This window comes from Mercenaria mercenaria, chromosome 1 (assembly GCF_021730395.1).
Source record: "Mercenaria mercenaria strain notata chromosome 1, MADL_Memer_1, whole genome shotgun sequence".
NCBI lineage: Eukaryota > Metazoa > Mollusca > Bivalvia > Venerida > Veneridae > Mercenaria > Mercenaria mercenaria.
Genome location: NC_069361.1, coordinates 52360150 through 52374693, shown reverse-complemented (window position 1 = coordinate 52374693; position 14544 = coordinate 52360150).

Below are 14544 nucleotides of genomic sequence, written 5' to 3'. Positions count from 1 at the left end.
AGGCGCAAATAACCAGCACACATTTTGCGCATGTGACCTGTCATTTTAGTTCACCAGAGTACAAAGTGCTCAAGGTGAGCTATTGTGACCGGTCATTAGAGAGTTTGAGATTTCAACCTTCGCCTTCCCCTTCAACGTCTCTTGCGAGGTTAACGTATAAAGTTGAAGTTCGATTAAAATTCCTCGAGATTTCAAACTTTAGAATGAACCTTACTTCTTTTAATCCGCCCATTCAATGTATCTGTAATTATGGCCGTTTTTTTTCGTGCATTTTGATAATATCAATTGTCCGAAAGGGCAGGACATTTACAAGAGGTTTTAAAAATGAAAATTAAATAAAAACATTTTAGTTAATATAACCATCGCATGGATATTAGTGCAATTACGATAAAAAACAACAAAAACGGGGGGGGGGGGGGGGGGGGGGGGCGCGGGAACGAACAATGTGAACAATGCAATGGTGTTGCTCCGAACATTTAGGTTTTATATGAAATGATGTCACATTTCGCTCACTTAATTCTTACAGAATGTCGTCGTACGATATAATAAAAATGATAATCATATCAACGTATTCTATTGTTGATGGTGTTCTTGAAAGATAATACAGTTAATATTTTTTAAACAAAAACATGAGACACCAACTATTACAAATGCAGTTCTCGATATATTTTGAAGTTAAGTTTAATATATGCGATAAAGCACAAAAGGCATGACCACAAAATATAAAGGACAGATTAATCCGTCATGCTGTTGACTAGTACTTCATAGTTTTTCTTAAAGGTTATTTTTACTTTGAATTGGTACTTTGTACATCGAATTCTTTAAAAGACGCGTTGATAACATGAGCCAATATACACAATTTATGAATGCATTAATGTAACATTTAACAAGCTTTGAAACAAATGTAAGACACCGAGTTTCAAGACCTTTTTTCTTTGTAAAATGTAAGAATCAAAGGGGAGATTGACCCACAATAGCCCTTTGTCAGGCTATGGGTCCGTGCATGTAAAGAATGGAGTAATAATCCCATGCGGCTAACTTCTCGCATCATCATATCATAGATATGAAATTGTCTGATACTTCAGAACGATTTTCCGTCTCACAAGTACCATTTTATGTTTATTATTAAATTGCAATTGTCGTATTAAGTGAAACGGATTGATTTTATTTGGAAGTGAAAATAAAATGTTGCGCCAAATGATAATCGCGCGTTATTATTCATTTTTCAAGTTAAATGACTGTCATGCCATTTGCCTCCATCCAGATTTCAGTCTTTGATGCCGAGTATGTGGACAGAGTAGATGTAAAAAGACTGAACTTTTGACTTTCGTGATATCACATCTTCGGATGTTCAAAACTTCACTTCATACGACAAAAAGGCTTGTATAATCGATACCGCCTGGGGACACAAATATGCAGTAGAAGTTAAAGTTTGAACAAAATCTCAAAGTTTCTCAAAATCAGTTGAAAGCTTCATACGTCCACGTTAAATTCATTGTATTTAGTTAAAATCATTAGCCATACAAAACTTCATTATTCTCATACTTATTGGTAGTGTTTCGCATCAAATTTAGTCTAATTATACATATGGATAATCGAATAACTTAATGAGCAGAAATCCTGAAATTAAGCTTTTTATTTCATATAGTAATAAAGAGAAGTCTTATGCTTACTTGATATTACATGGAAAACTTTAGTAGCAACGTCAGATATAAATAAAATACACGCATATCGGTGACGTTTTACCCCAAATATATATGAGAGATTTTGAAGGGGAAGGCGAAGGTTGAAATCTCATCAAACTCTCTATTGTCCGGCGTGCGTCGTCCGTCGTGCGTCGTCCAACATTTGCCTTGTGAACACTCTAGAGGCCACTTTGTGACCTAATCTTTATGAAATTTGGTCAGAATGTTAGTCTTGATGATCTCTAGGTCAAGTTCGAAACTGGTTTATGTGAGGTCAAAAACTAGGTCAGATCTAAGGAAAAGCGTGTGAACACTCTAGAGACCACATTTTTGACCCAATCTTTATGAACCTTGGTCAGAATGTTTGTCTTGATGATCTCTAGGTCAAGTTCGAAACTGGGTCATGTTGGGTCAAAAACTAGGTCATAGGTCAGATCAAAGGAAAAGCTTGTGAACACTCTAGAGACCACATTTGTGATCCAATCTTAATTAGACTTAGTCAGAATGTTAGTCTTGATGATATCTAGGTCGAGTTAGAAACTGAGTCATGTGAGGTCAAAAACTAGGTCAGTAGGTGAGATCAAAGGAAAAGCTTGTGAACACTCTACAGACCACATTTGTGACCCAATCTTGCTCAAGCTTGGTCAAAATGTTATTCTTGATAATTTCTAGGCCAAGATCGAAACTGGGTCATGTGGGGTTAAAACCTAGGTCAGTAGGTCAGATTAAAGAAATAGCTTGTGAACACTCTAGAGACCACATTAATTTTGTGAACCAGTCTTTATGAAACCTGGTCAGAATGTTAGTCTTGATGATCTCTAGGTCAAGTTCGAAACAGGGTCATGTGGGGTCAAAAACTAGGTCAGTAGGTCAGATCAAAGGAAAAGCTTGTGAACACTGTAGAGACCGCGTTTGTGACTCAATGTTTTTGAACTTTTGTCAGAATTGTGTGTGTGTGTGGTGCACGCGTTTGCATGCTGTGGGTTTCGTTTTGAGGAGGCTGCGTTTTTGGTGCGTGGCATTCCCTGTTTGATATTTGTCTTTGTTTTTGATGATCTCTAGGTCCAGTTTGAATCTGAATCATGTTGGGTCAAAAACTAGGTCAGTAGGTCAGATCAATGGAAAAGCTTGTGAACACTCTAGAGACCACATTTGTGATCCAATCTTTATGAAACTGGGTCAGAATGGAATGTTTGTCTTAATCTTTTCTAGGTCAAATTTGAATCTGGATCATGTGGGATCGAAAACTAGGGCATTAGGCCAGATCAAAGGAAAATCATTTCAACATTCTAGAGACCACAATTTAAGTTTGAAACTCATGAGGATTAGTCAGAACGTTTGTTTTGATAATCTATAGGTCAAGTTCGAACCTGGGTCATGTGGGGTCAAAAACTAGGTTACCCGGTCAAATCAAAGGAAAATCTTGTGAACATTTAGTCAGAATGTTTGTCTTGACGATCTTTAGAACAAGTTTGGCTCTTGGTCAAAAACTAGGCCAGATCAACTCTGGTGAGCGATATATAGGGCCATCATGGCCCTCTTGTTTATCAAAATGGCGGCCATCACGCTGTTAAAAACACGCGGCTGTGTTTTTATCCAGCTGGATTGAGTTTGTTAGGTATATTGTGTGTTTGACTTGATGACACCCTTTATAGTTTATCGAATGAATAAAAACGGGATTGTTCATTCAAAAAGACGTATTTCAAGCACTTAGACTGGGTCTGTTTACAATGGTTACAAGTCGTACATCGGTACGGATCATTTGCTGTACCTAATCTAGGTAGCACAGAAAGATCAGCGCTAATATCTTGACTCTCGGGGACGCTCCTGTTTCACAGAGACAGTAGAAACTTCTTGTGAAAGTGAAACAGGCGATGTTTTTGTCCTTACAAATGTTTTGCGGTTGAACACCAGTGTGCTTACGGACTCTGGGTTAAGAGATGACAGTACCGCCGGCTATAGAAAACACCCGTTCCGATGGTACGGCTGATGCTGGGTTTCATGTAAGCTTACGTGCAAGCATTGAAAGACACTAGTAAAATATGCGTCCGATAATCTATGTTCGATTATGATTGTTTGAACCACAACACGTGTTATGTCTACGTCAACAATTAAAATGGCTGATTATCGAACACATAAAGAAGCATGCATAGACACACATTTAGAAGTTTGTACCAAATATGTTTTCGATTATTGGATATATTAATAGTTAAAAACAAAGTGCGTGCGATTATCAGATACATTTTATTTTTATCATCGAAAAACAATAACATGAAAATGATAATTTGTATGCGATAATCGAACTTTGTATGCGTTAATCGAACAGAAATATAAACAACTAAACGCATATGTGTCCGATTATTGAACATAAAACTAGAACATTGACACAAAGCTACTGCCATATGTCACCTTAGTCATGAACAAGGGGCGATAACATGGAGTTAGATAAAACTGCTACATGTATCTAATAAGTCTGTGACTGTATCGTCTGTCTGAAAATTATCTTCATTACGGCACATGCATAAAAACCACTTGCATACTGTCAATGTGATTCAGAAACGGTTTTCGTCTTCTCGCTTATATTGCAAAAAGAATAGAGTCGGCAGCATAATTGTCACGTCATTCCCCAGTATTAAAATCATTATCCTATGTGATTCTGTTCAGATAAAAAGGTTTTTTGCACGCCATTATTATAACTTCCTAATACATAATTTTGTACGTGGCTAAGAATAAAAAATAAATGGAAACATCAGTGATCAATACACATTCTATTACTTTAAATATTTCTGTTTTCGCAGCTTCAAAGTTGCATCAGAAATTCTGTCTGGCAGGGAATAGCAATACGAGTCTGTTTGTGGTTATTCATAAAGTGTTATCAAAAATGGAAGTTCTAAAAAACCATCAATATGACTTAGTACATATTGGTTACAAAAATACATGAATTAAAGCCGACGGTGACCTAAAGGCACATTACTTATAAAGTTCTAGAATTGTAAATAATGCACGGCATAAATACAATTCAAGACATAATGTTTTCGTCACCGCAGGGAAGTAAAGTTACAAGATGTCTGACAGTTCTTGACAGGTTTATTCTGTGAAAGCCCTTTGCCGGTGAGTGGATTAGAAAATGCCGGCTGTATCTCCATGCAGAGGAGTACGATTCCCCGAAAATTGATTTCAAATTGTCTGTTTGCCGTGGGTGGCGGACCGTAAGCCAGAGAGGAGGGTCCTTGATGTTGAGGTGCCCCATAGCACCCCGGGGAGGTGATGCATGTTTGAATTACTTGTATGCGTCCCCTTTTCGGGGTGTGGGTACCAATAGACGTCTTTGGCCTCTAATTTAGTTTTTTTTGACGGTCGTATTGGCCCGGTACGATCAATCGGCTTGTCATGCCAAGCCCTAGGAAATCTCACTGTAACTACGCTTACATCTTATTCTTCATGTTAAATTGCAGCTATGTTTTCATTTCTACATTGCACAACTATTTTGGTTTTTTTTTTTTCAAAATAACGTTACACAAAATCAAATGAACTTTCCTTCTATTGTCGTATTTTACTGCGTTCGACAAACGTCATAGTACGTTCACATAAAATTTCTGAACACTTCATTGTAATATGTATTTCAATTTGTATGCTTAGGTAAAGTAGCAATCCCTTGAATCCCCTTATTGCACTTTTGCAATACATCTGGTGATATAAGCAAGATTGTAAAATACCTGGCCATGTATATCACTACAGTTTCCCTAACATGTATGAGTGGATATCCGCTCTGTTTACCTGTTCCCTTGTTGGCCTCCGCGGCGGGTGGGGCTGCGAGTGAAGAATTACAATAATTTAATATGAATAACCAAAACAAAAATAAACGACCGCATACCGAAACAGACTGACGGCATGGAAGGTGAAAATTCTTCTCACCGGCCTTTCACATCAAACGTTTCATTTCTGCGATTCCTTCTGATTCAATCAACTAACGAAAACTTTTAAATGAGAAGCATTTCAACTTTTGTAATTGAGAAAACTAATGAAAATACAGCTGGGGTACATAAATCATTCAAAAATTTACGTTCTAGAGATCTTCTCGTTGCAGTTGATAGAGCAGCCAACGCTCAAAACCTACTTGCTACATCATTTTTCAACCATCCATGTAAGTATGTTGCACTCTGTACTCTGAATTCCTCAAGAGGGGTCATTCGTTTTCCTGGTCTAGCTTCTATCAGAGACAAACATTGTGCAAGAACTTACTGCATAACATGTCACTGCTGCTAGATGCATCAAAATGAGGATTAGGCACAGAAATCAACACCAACACTATCATTCTAACATTTGGCATTCCGTTTCTCCCTTCTTTTATAAACGTTGGCTATCTGCATACAAAGTTACTACTACATACCCAATCGTCTTCCATTTTATAATTGTTTAAGTTTGGACTATCAAGGTGACCACATTTGCCCAAAGTGCGGCCAAAATGGCTATTCTCATGAACATGACATCGTCCATATAGTGTCAATTGCAGCGAGCTACATTCTGTCAAGTCTCGAGACTGCAAGACATGAAAGATCGAAAAGGAAGTTCTCCATGTCAAATTAACACAAGGCATTGGATTTCCTGTAGCTAAACTGCCAATGCGAAATGCATATCTCCGTCACTGACATCGACCTATTCCTCAATAACAAATTCTAACGCAAACAAATCAACAAAGTGTTTTGATGCGTCTACGGAAACTGCTTCTGTGCCTGTCCCAGACGTACTAAAAGCCTGCTCAGACACTGCCACCAATTGTACAAAATGTACCCAAGTATTCAAGTACACCGTCGTCAAAACTAAATGTTATGTCAACTTCCAATCAAGGTGGAGTTAGTCAAACACCCAAACAAAAATGACTTGAAATCTGGTGGGTTTGGAAAGGAATCTAATGATTGGTTTGGGAAGGGATCTAATGATCCCATACAAACCCATAACCGATTTACTTTTGATTGAAGGGGTGGAAGAGAACGATCCGCCGTTTTCTCCACCGTCCAGTTTAACTACCGGTAGCGCAAAGGATGTGAAGATCAAAAGGGTCCCACCTCCCGAATGAATGCAGCACTAATTTATTTATTATCCAGTCGTCCAATTTTTGTTTACCGTTTTAAACATGTGTTATTAGATGACAAGTAAAATTATCCAGTGGAATTGCCGTGGACTTTAAGCAAATTTTTATGAAATTCTCATCTTGTCAAAATACAATCCTTCACTTATGGGCCTTTAAAGTTAGTGAAACATTTTTAACGGAAACCGGCAAAATATCGTTCAGAAATTACTCAATGTATAATTTCGTTAATACTAATACTGACAGAGCTTCTAGTTGTACATCTATTATTATTATGAATAATGCATGTCCCTACAAATTATTCTTACTTACACGTTACATTGCATCGACCAATTACTCTCTGCTCTATCTTTGTACCTCTTAAATTTAAACTTTACATTGAAGATCATAACAATCTTGTAAAAGAATTACCATAGCCATGTTTTGCTTATGGGAGACTTTAATGGTCAGCATCAGTTTTAGGGCTGTTATAAAAGCAACACTAGAGGTCAAATTAGTGAAAATTGTATCGAAAGAAATGCCCTCATTTTATTAAATGATAAATCAAAAACGTATCTTCATCCTGCAACAGGTACCTTTTCTTCGCTTGATTTGAAAATTTGTCAACCGAACATTTTTCATTATTTTGAATGGAAAGTACTAGATGACTTGCATGGCAGTGATCATTTTCCAATTATTAGTTCAAATACTTCTTACTTCGACTTTGGAGAATTCTAATTTTTTTATGATCCTGTTGATCGGTGTTCTGTAACTTTATCCGATATTGCAGACAAGTCCATTCCAAAAAAACTTCAAGAAATGGTAAACATAAAAATAAACCATGGTATAATGATGATGGTAAAACTGCTGTACTGATTTTAGGCCAAACATAAACAAACACATTTTATTTAAATGGCAATCGTCTGGCAACAATGCTTCGTTCAATAAACTTTATGCTATTAAACCTACTTTGGATGAGTACACGTAGCACCAAGGGAACAGATCTGTTAGCAGGGAGGATGTTGTTCTTTTAAAGCAGATAGGAATTTATCAAAAAATCTGACATTTCATATTTTTATTTACATCTTTTGCAATATTATTATGTTTGCAGCTGATATTTTAACACATACGTATATACATTTTTTCATAACTGATTTTAGATATGCTTTACATTTTTACATGGATGATTTAAGGTATGCTTTACATTTTTACATAAAAGTTTATGCTTTACAGTTGGCGTTTGCAATATGACTTCTTCTCGGCGATATATGACTATTTTGTGTCGATTCGCCGTAAAATCCAACTCACTCACTCATTTACTCTTTCTCTGAATGTGTACATCGTTTGCAATATTATTACGTTTACAACAGTTACTGATATTTTAACACTATATACCAATATACGCTTTTTACATAAATGATTTTAGATATGCTTTAAAATGTATGTTTTCAATATAACACCTTTCTTTATTGATTCGACCTAAAACCCAACTCACTCAATATTTGTCTGGATTACTAATGGCGACACACACATGCACGCACGCACGTACACACGCGCGCACATATAGACAGACATACACACACTTTCTTTAAGTACGCTGAATTTCATTAAATCTTAGACATATAAGTTATTTTAGTTAAAAGTGCGATATTGAATGACAAGCATAATGACTAATTTCAGCAGACGACAACTGGTATAAATTATATTGCTTGTACGTAAACATAATTTAGATGTAGTAAAGATACTTTCACCTATTATAATAACATCTTGTTCATTGTGCTTACAACTTATATTGTTTCCTGAAAGTCTTTGTTTTAAGTGTAGATAAATATGTAAGCCCGCCCGCTTAGCTCAATAGGTAAGAGCGTTGGTTTACGGATTTCGGGGTCGCGAGTTCGATCCCCGGGCGGGGCATATGTTCTCCGCGACCATTGTGTCTGATATCATTAGTCCTCCACCTCTGATTCATGTGGGGAAGTTGGCAGTTACTTGCGGAGAACAGGTTTGTACTGGTACAGAATCCAGGAACACAGGTTAGGTTAACTGCCCGCTGTTACATGACTGAAATACTGTTGAAAAACGGCGTTAAACCCAAATCAATCAAACAAACAAACAAAGATAAATATGTATAATTAGTGCACAACGTTATAAAGCAAAGCATATTGATTAAATACTGTAATTATTCATGATTCATTTTCCATATATGTAATTTAAATTAAGCAATGTGGCAATAAAGGATATAGATAAGCTTTGTTTAAAATCCTTACGGTACTTTTAACAGTAATAACGTCCAGTCTTAAGAAAGGCTCAAGACAAAATCTCTGTCTGAATAATTCTAAAACACACCTGCGCCAATTGTTGGGCAATGCATTTGGCAAGCAAAGAAACTGAATTTAAGAAAATCGAATGTTTCATTTTCTAAAGAAGTTTTACAATAATAGTGCGCGATGCATTTGGCAAACAAAGAAGCTGAATTATAGATAATTAGAGAATGTTTCATTTTCTAAACAAACTTAAGAATTACTCATCTATAGACACACACATTACATTCTGTCACTACAATTGAATATTTTAGATAATTGAAACAAATGTTTTCGAAATAATTATATAAAGCATAACGTTGTTTGATATCTACGTGTCATTTTCCCCTCGACGCTCGGACGGAGAATACGCTTGAAACACTAGTTCTGCAAGTCTTTAAAATGCAATTTTACAATATCATCGCGTTTGGATTGACTGTTGCTGGGTGCTATTGTTGTAAGTACTTTCATAATTTATTAAATGAATACTGAAATAAAATGTAAGACATATTCTCGTTTTAAGTTATGCCGTTAACACTACAATATTTGAATAGCGTACATAGATGTATTTTATTTTAAAGGCACAGTCCTCCAGATCGTCCGAAAATAAACAGAAGATTTTTTCTAGATATCAGAAACGTAATATACGTATTTCTTTAGAATACTTTGAAAATTAATTACTGACAGACTATATGTTATGGAAACATGAGAATTAGTTGTTTTTAATACTTTTTACGATAAAAATCGAAAACGTTTGTAACGCTTTACGCGAGGTAAAAAACCTCGATTATAATATATATTTAACGCACTTTGAACACCTTGTCGACTGTGTGACAAGGATTTGGAAGTTAAACATTTGTAAAAGAAAATAAGTTACAAAGTTTACTTACTATTTAAAATTTGTAATCAACTCAGAATATGATTTCTAGGTATACAATACTTACGTAAAATCATAAAATAATGGTGCAGTTGTATTATTGACCGTTAGCACTGATTATTTAGAGCTACATGCTCTTGATCCAGAAAACATTCTTATAATTATTTTGTCATCCTGTCTATCGACAATTTCTTCTAAAATAGATATCATGTTTTAAATGAATATTTAAGTGAGCGACGAACATAATAAATAGGGAAACTGTTTGAAAATGTGATTGTGTAACGTAATTTGAAATGCATTTATGAAGTTGAAATACTTTGAATGCTTATCAAATATATTTAAAACCTTTTGCAGTTTGAAGGTATCACTTAGTCGTGTTCCTTAAAAGACAAGTTTTGAGTCATATATTTCATTTACACAATACCTATTGCTCTTTCTGTTATCTGGCATAATTTGTAAACTATTTTAAATATGCATAAAACAGGAAGTAATGGCATAACGTTATTTATCTAGATAAAGTTGAGCAAAGCCTGGACTCAACGTTCGGACATGAAAATTCATTTCTTAAATAATTGCCCTCCGTGAGTAAATCTAATAAAACGGTCATCTTACTATATTTCTCTAGTTAAAATATTATACTAAAATATTTGATACGTGACATTATTCCAAAAATGTCTTAAAATCAGCTTGACATTTGAGTGTCTCTTTTAATCACGGGCAGAGATCTAAAAAAAACACACGAACATATTACTCCTCTATGTATTACAATATGCTTTGAGGGTGGCTGCAAACAAATCCAATCCTACTCATAAAATCATTTTAAAACTAAACTATATACTTCGATTTGAGATTCGGTATGAGAATACACCAAAACAAATAAAATATTTTGGATTTCGCATAAAATCTTCCATGAGATAAACTGACTTTGAAATAGATGATACTACAGTTCTTTTGGATATGAAAACTTCCTTTTAAAGGCACTGACCTCCAAACTTTGGCTAAAAAGATATTTTTCTTTCATAAAAAAAATTGAAATTTGGTCATATTATGAACATTAGTTTATGAGTTATTGTTTCTAAACCATTTTAAAAAATGCCAAATGGGGGGAAAAAAGATGACCGCGTCGGGAATCGAACCCGGACTGCCGCGGCAGTAAATAAGATTTCCCTGTTGTTACCAATAGCGCTATGGAGGATTTAGTTTTCGTTCAATGCGCGTAAGATATATATATTAATTTTATAATCGAAGCAGTTTACCCCGAGTAAAGCGTTACAAACGCTTTTCGATTTTCAGCATAAAATTTAGTAACAAAAACTATTCGGCATGTGTTTCTGTAAGATAGTCTGTCGGTAATTAAGTTTTAAAGCATTCTTAAGAAATATGGCATTTTAGTTCTAGATATCCAACAAAAAAATCTGTCAGAAGATCTGGAGGTCAGTGCCTTCGGAAAGTCTGAAACAATTAAACCCTGAAATAATCACGTCCAAATATAATATAATAGTACTTATAAAGATTATTTCCCAATTTACACAGACGGTTCGAAAGTTGATTTAAATGTTGGCTGTGCTGCCGGCAGCCACCTTCCTCAATCAAAATTACGTTTGCCAAATAACGCCACATTTGTTTTCAGTCAAGGCAAATACTATTGATTTAGCCCTAAATTTTATATCAAAAATAGTGAAGAAAAAGAAATATTAATTTTTCCGACTCGCTTTATATTTACAATCAAATAACAACCGAAATATGGAAAATCCTTTCATCACGGGGTTCATGCACTATCTTTCAAAACGTCTATCAACTTTTGTTTGATTCCTAGTCATGTAGGTATTTATGGAAATGAGGATGCTGATACTGCAGCAAAGAAATCCCTTTTATTATCACAATCTAATTTAAAATTACCATATACTGATTTTAGGCCAAACATAAAAAATACATTTTATCTAAATGACACTCGTCTTGGAACAATGACTCATTATTATCTTCTGAACAAAGAAGATCAACCTCAGTGTGCACCATGTCAAACACCGCTTACCATTAATCATATTTTAATCGACTGTGTAGGCGTTTCTCCACAGCGCAGTACATACTATGACGTTCAGTCTTTTAAAGAATTGCTTGAAAATGTTTCTGTCGGCAATATTTTATCCTTTTTAAAGCAGACAGGCATTTATCACAAAATCTGAACGTTATATATTTCATTCAGAGCTTTTGCAATATTGTAGGGATAACGCATGTTTTTTCGTGTTATAACATCTGCAGAATCCCGAGGGACTGGTTGGTACCCGAGCCCGTTAGGGATTCTGAAGATGTTATAACACGAAAAGAACTTGCGCTAACGCTATTCTAGCAGAAAACGCTCAAAAACCAGGTGAATTAATATATTGTCCCTCAGCGTCATTAAATTTCGAGGAAATGCGCGGTAAAGTCTACGTTTTATCACGTTGACGTCATTTCATTTTGAACTATCCGTTTTGGGGCCGTGATGCGTTTACGCTTTGCCACGGAACATGCATATATAAAAAGGTGTTATAACAACGTGAGCGCGAGAATCTCTCTGTTAACATACGTTTCATCTCCTGTTAAAACACCCCCGAAAAGTGACAATAACCGCAGTTTTATGCTAGAATATTATGTTTACAATTGATATTTTTAACACTATATACGTATATACGCTTTATTGTTGAAAAAGACGTTAATCCCAAACACACACACACACACACACACACACACACAAATGATTTTAGATATGCTTTAAAATGTACGTTTTCAATATAACTTGTTCTCGGCAATAAATATATATAATATACAGTGCAGACACGAAACTTTGGACAGAAGCTGAAGTAAGTATTCTGCTGAAACAAACTAAGTGACACCTTTTTTCAGACAACAGGTTTTTTCATCACTTAGGTTTTTTGCGTAAATTTTGCGGGTATATAACTTTTAAGGCTCCAGATTTGAAGTCCGCTTTTATGAAAATAGTAGAGCATTTGCAAAGGGGCATGATGGATGTTGCATTTTGTAAAACCTGAATGAAATCTTGTATGCTATTTGTGGATTCGATTGGATCGTTACTCAGAGTTTTATTGATAATCTCAATTGCAAATTGGAAATCGCAGATTTGTCCATAAGCCCGGATGTGTTCTTGTTGGGTTTTAACGTCGCACCGACACAATTTTAGGTCATATGGTGACTTTCCAGCTTTGATGGTGGAGGAAGACCCCAGGTGCTCCTCCGTGCATTATTCCATCACGAGCGGGCACCTGGGTAGAACCACCGACCTTCCGTAAGCCAGCTGGATGGCTTCCTCACATGAAGAATTCAACGTCCCGAGTGAGGCTCGGACCCACATTGATGAGGGGCAAGTGATTTGAAGTCAGCGACCTTAACCACTCGGCCACGGAGGCCCCTCCTGATGTATTCGTACTGTCTTTAAATTAACAGAACACACAGGAAAAAAAAAACATTTTTAAGATTGAATGACAGTGAGACCTCAAACAGCGTTTATGGTTATTTACATGTAGATTTGGTTCATGATTATGATGATATTTTTGCCGAATTTTAACAGACTGAATGCGGTTCGTATGACGGTCATCTAGCGAATATTAACAGTGAAGCAGAAAATACATTCATTGTCAATGTTGTGGCGAATGGTAAGTGTCTGTAATATCTCGTAATGACACATGACAATTTCAGTACGAATTCCTGTTCTTCGTAATACTGTGATTTGGGCATTATCCGGCTGGTTGTTCTTATACATTACACTACCAGCTGGAGAACGCAGCGTTAAGAGAAAACGTAATCAAACGTAGACTGTCGAAAGTAATTTCGGGTCCATTACCTCAAAGCGTTTCGTTCAAAAATGTAATTTTAAAAGTAAAAAAGAAACATCCTAAACTCTGTTAAGTGTTGTTCTGTTCAGCGGAACTGCTGTTTAATGTAAGGTACATCGACACAATGAGCAATTATGGAGACTTTTAAGACAGAAGGAGCACATGTGGGCCTCTCGGAACATCTTGTCAGGCACATATCGAATCTGATATTATATTTTTATTACTGAAATTGTTTAGCGAATATTTCAGAGATAAGTTAAAGTCGAAAATAAGAAAATAATGATTAAAATATTTTTCAACGGTTATGTGATTTCCATTGTCACATCACGTGGTATTTGTGACCGCAGTGATTAATATACACCAAGGGAGATAATCACTGCTGGGTGTTTGATAGTAGACATGGAACTTAACCGGAACACGACGTGAAACGTCGTGCCTTCTTTCTGTTTACGGATTTCGATTTCTACACAACTCCCGAAAAAAGGAAATCAGTCTGGTAGAACCGAAATTTGACCTTATATTGGTTACTATACAAAATGTAATTGCATTTTCGTGTAGGTATAGCGTTGTAGATAATTAATCGTTCTGATGTGGAAATCGCACCATCGAGCATAAATGTCTGACAATTCTATAGGAAAAAGCGTTGGAGCCATCTGCTCAGACGTGTAAATTAAAGCGGCTGTAGTTTAAATTTCATTGTGATTTTGGTAGAAAAAAAATGGGAAAGAAGTTTATAAATATTTGGTGAAGTCAATTTTAATATGAGTAGTACTACCAGGTCAAA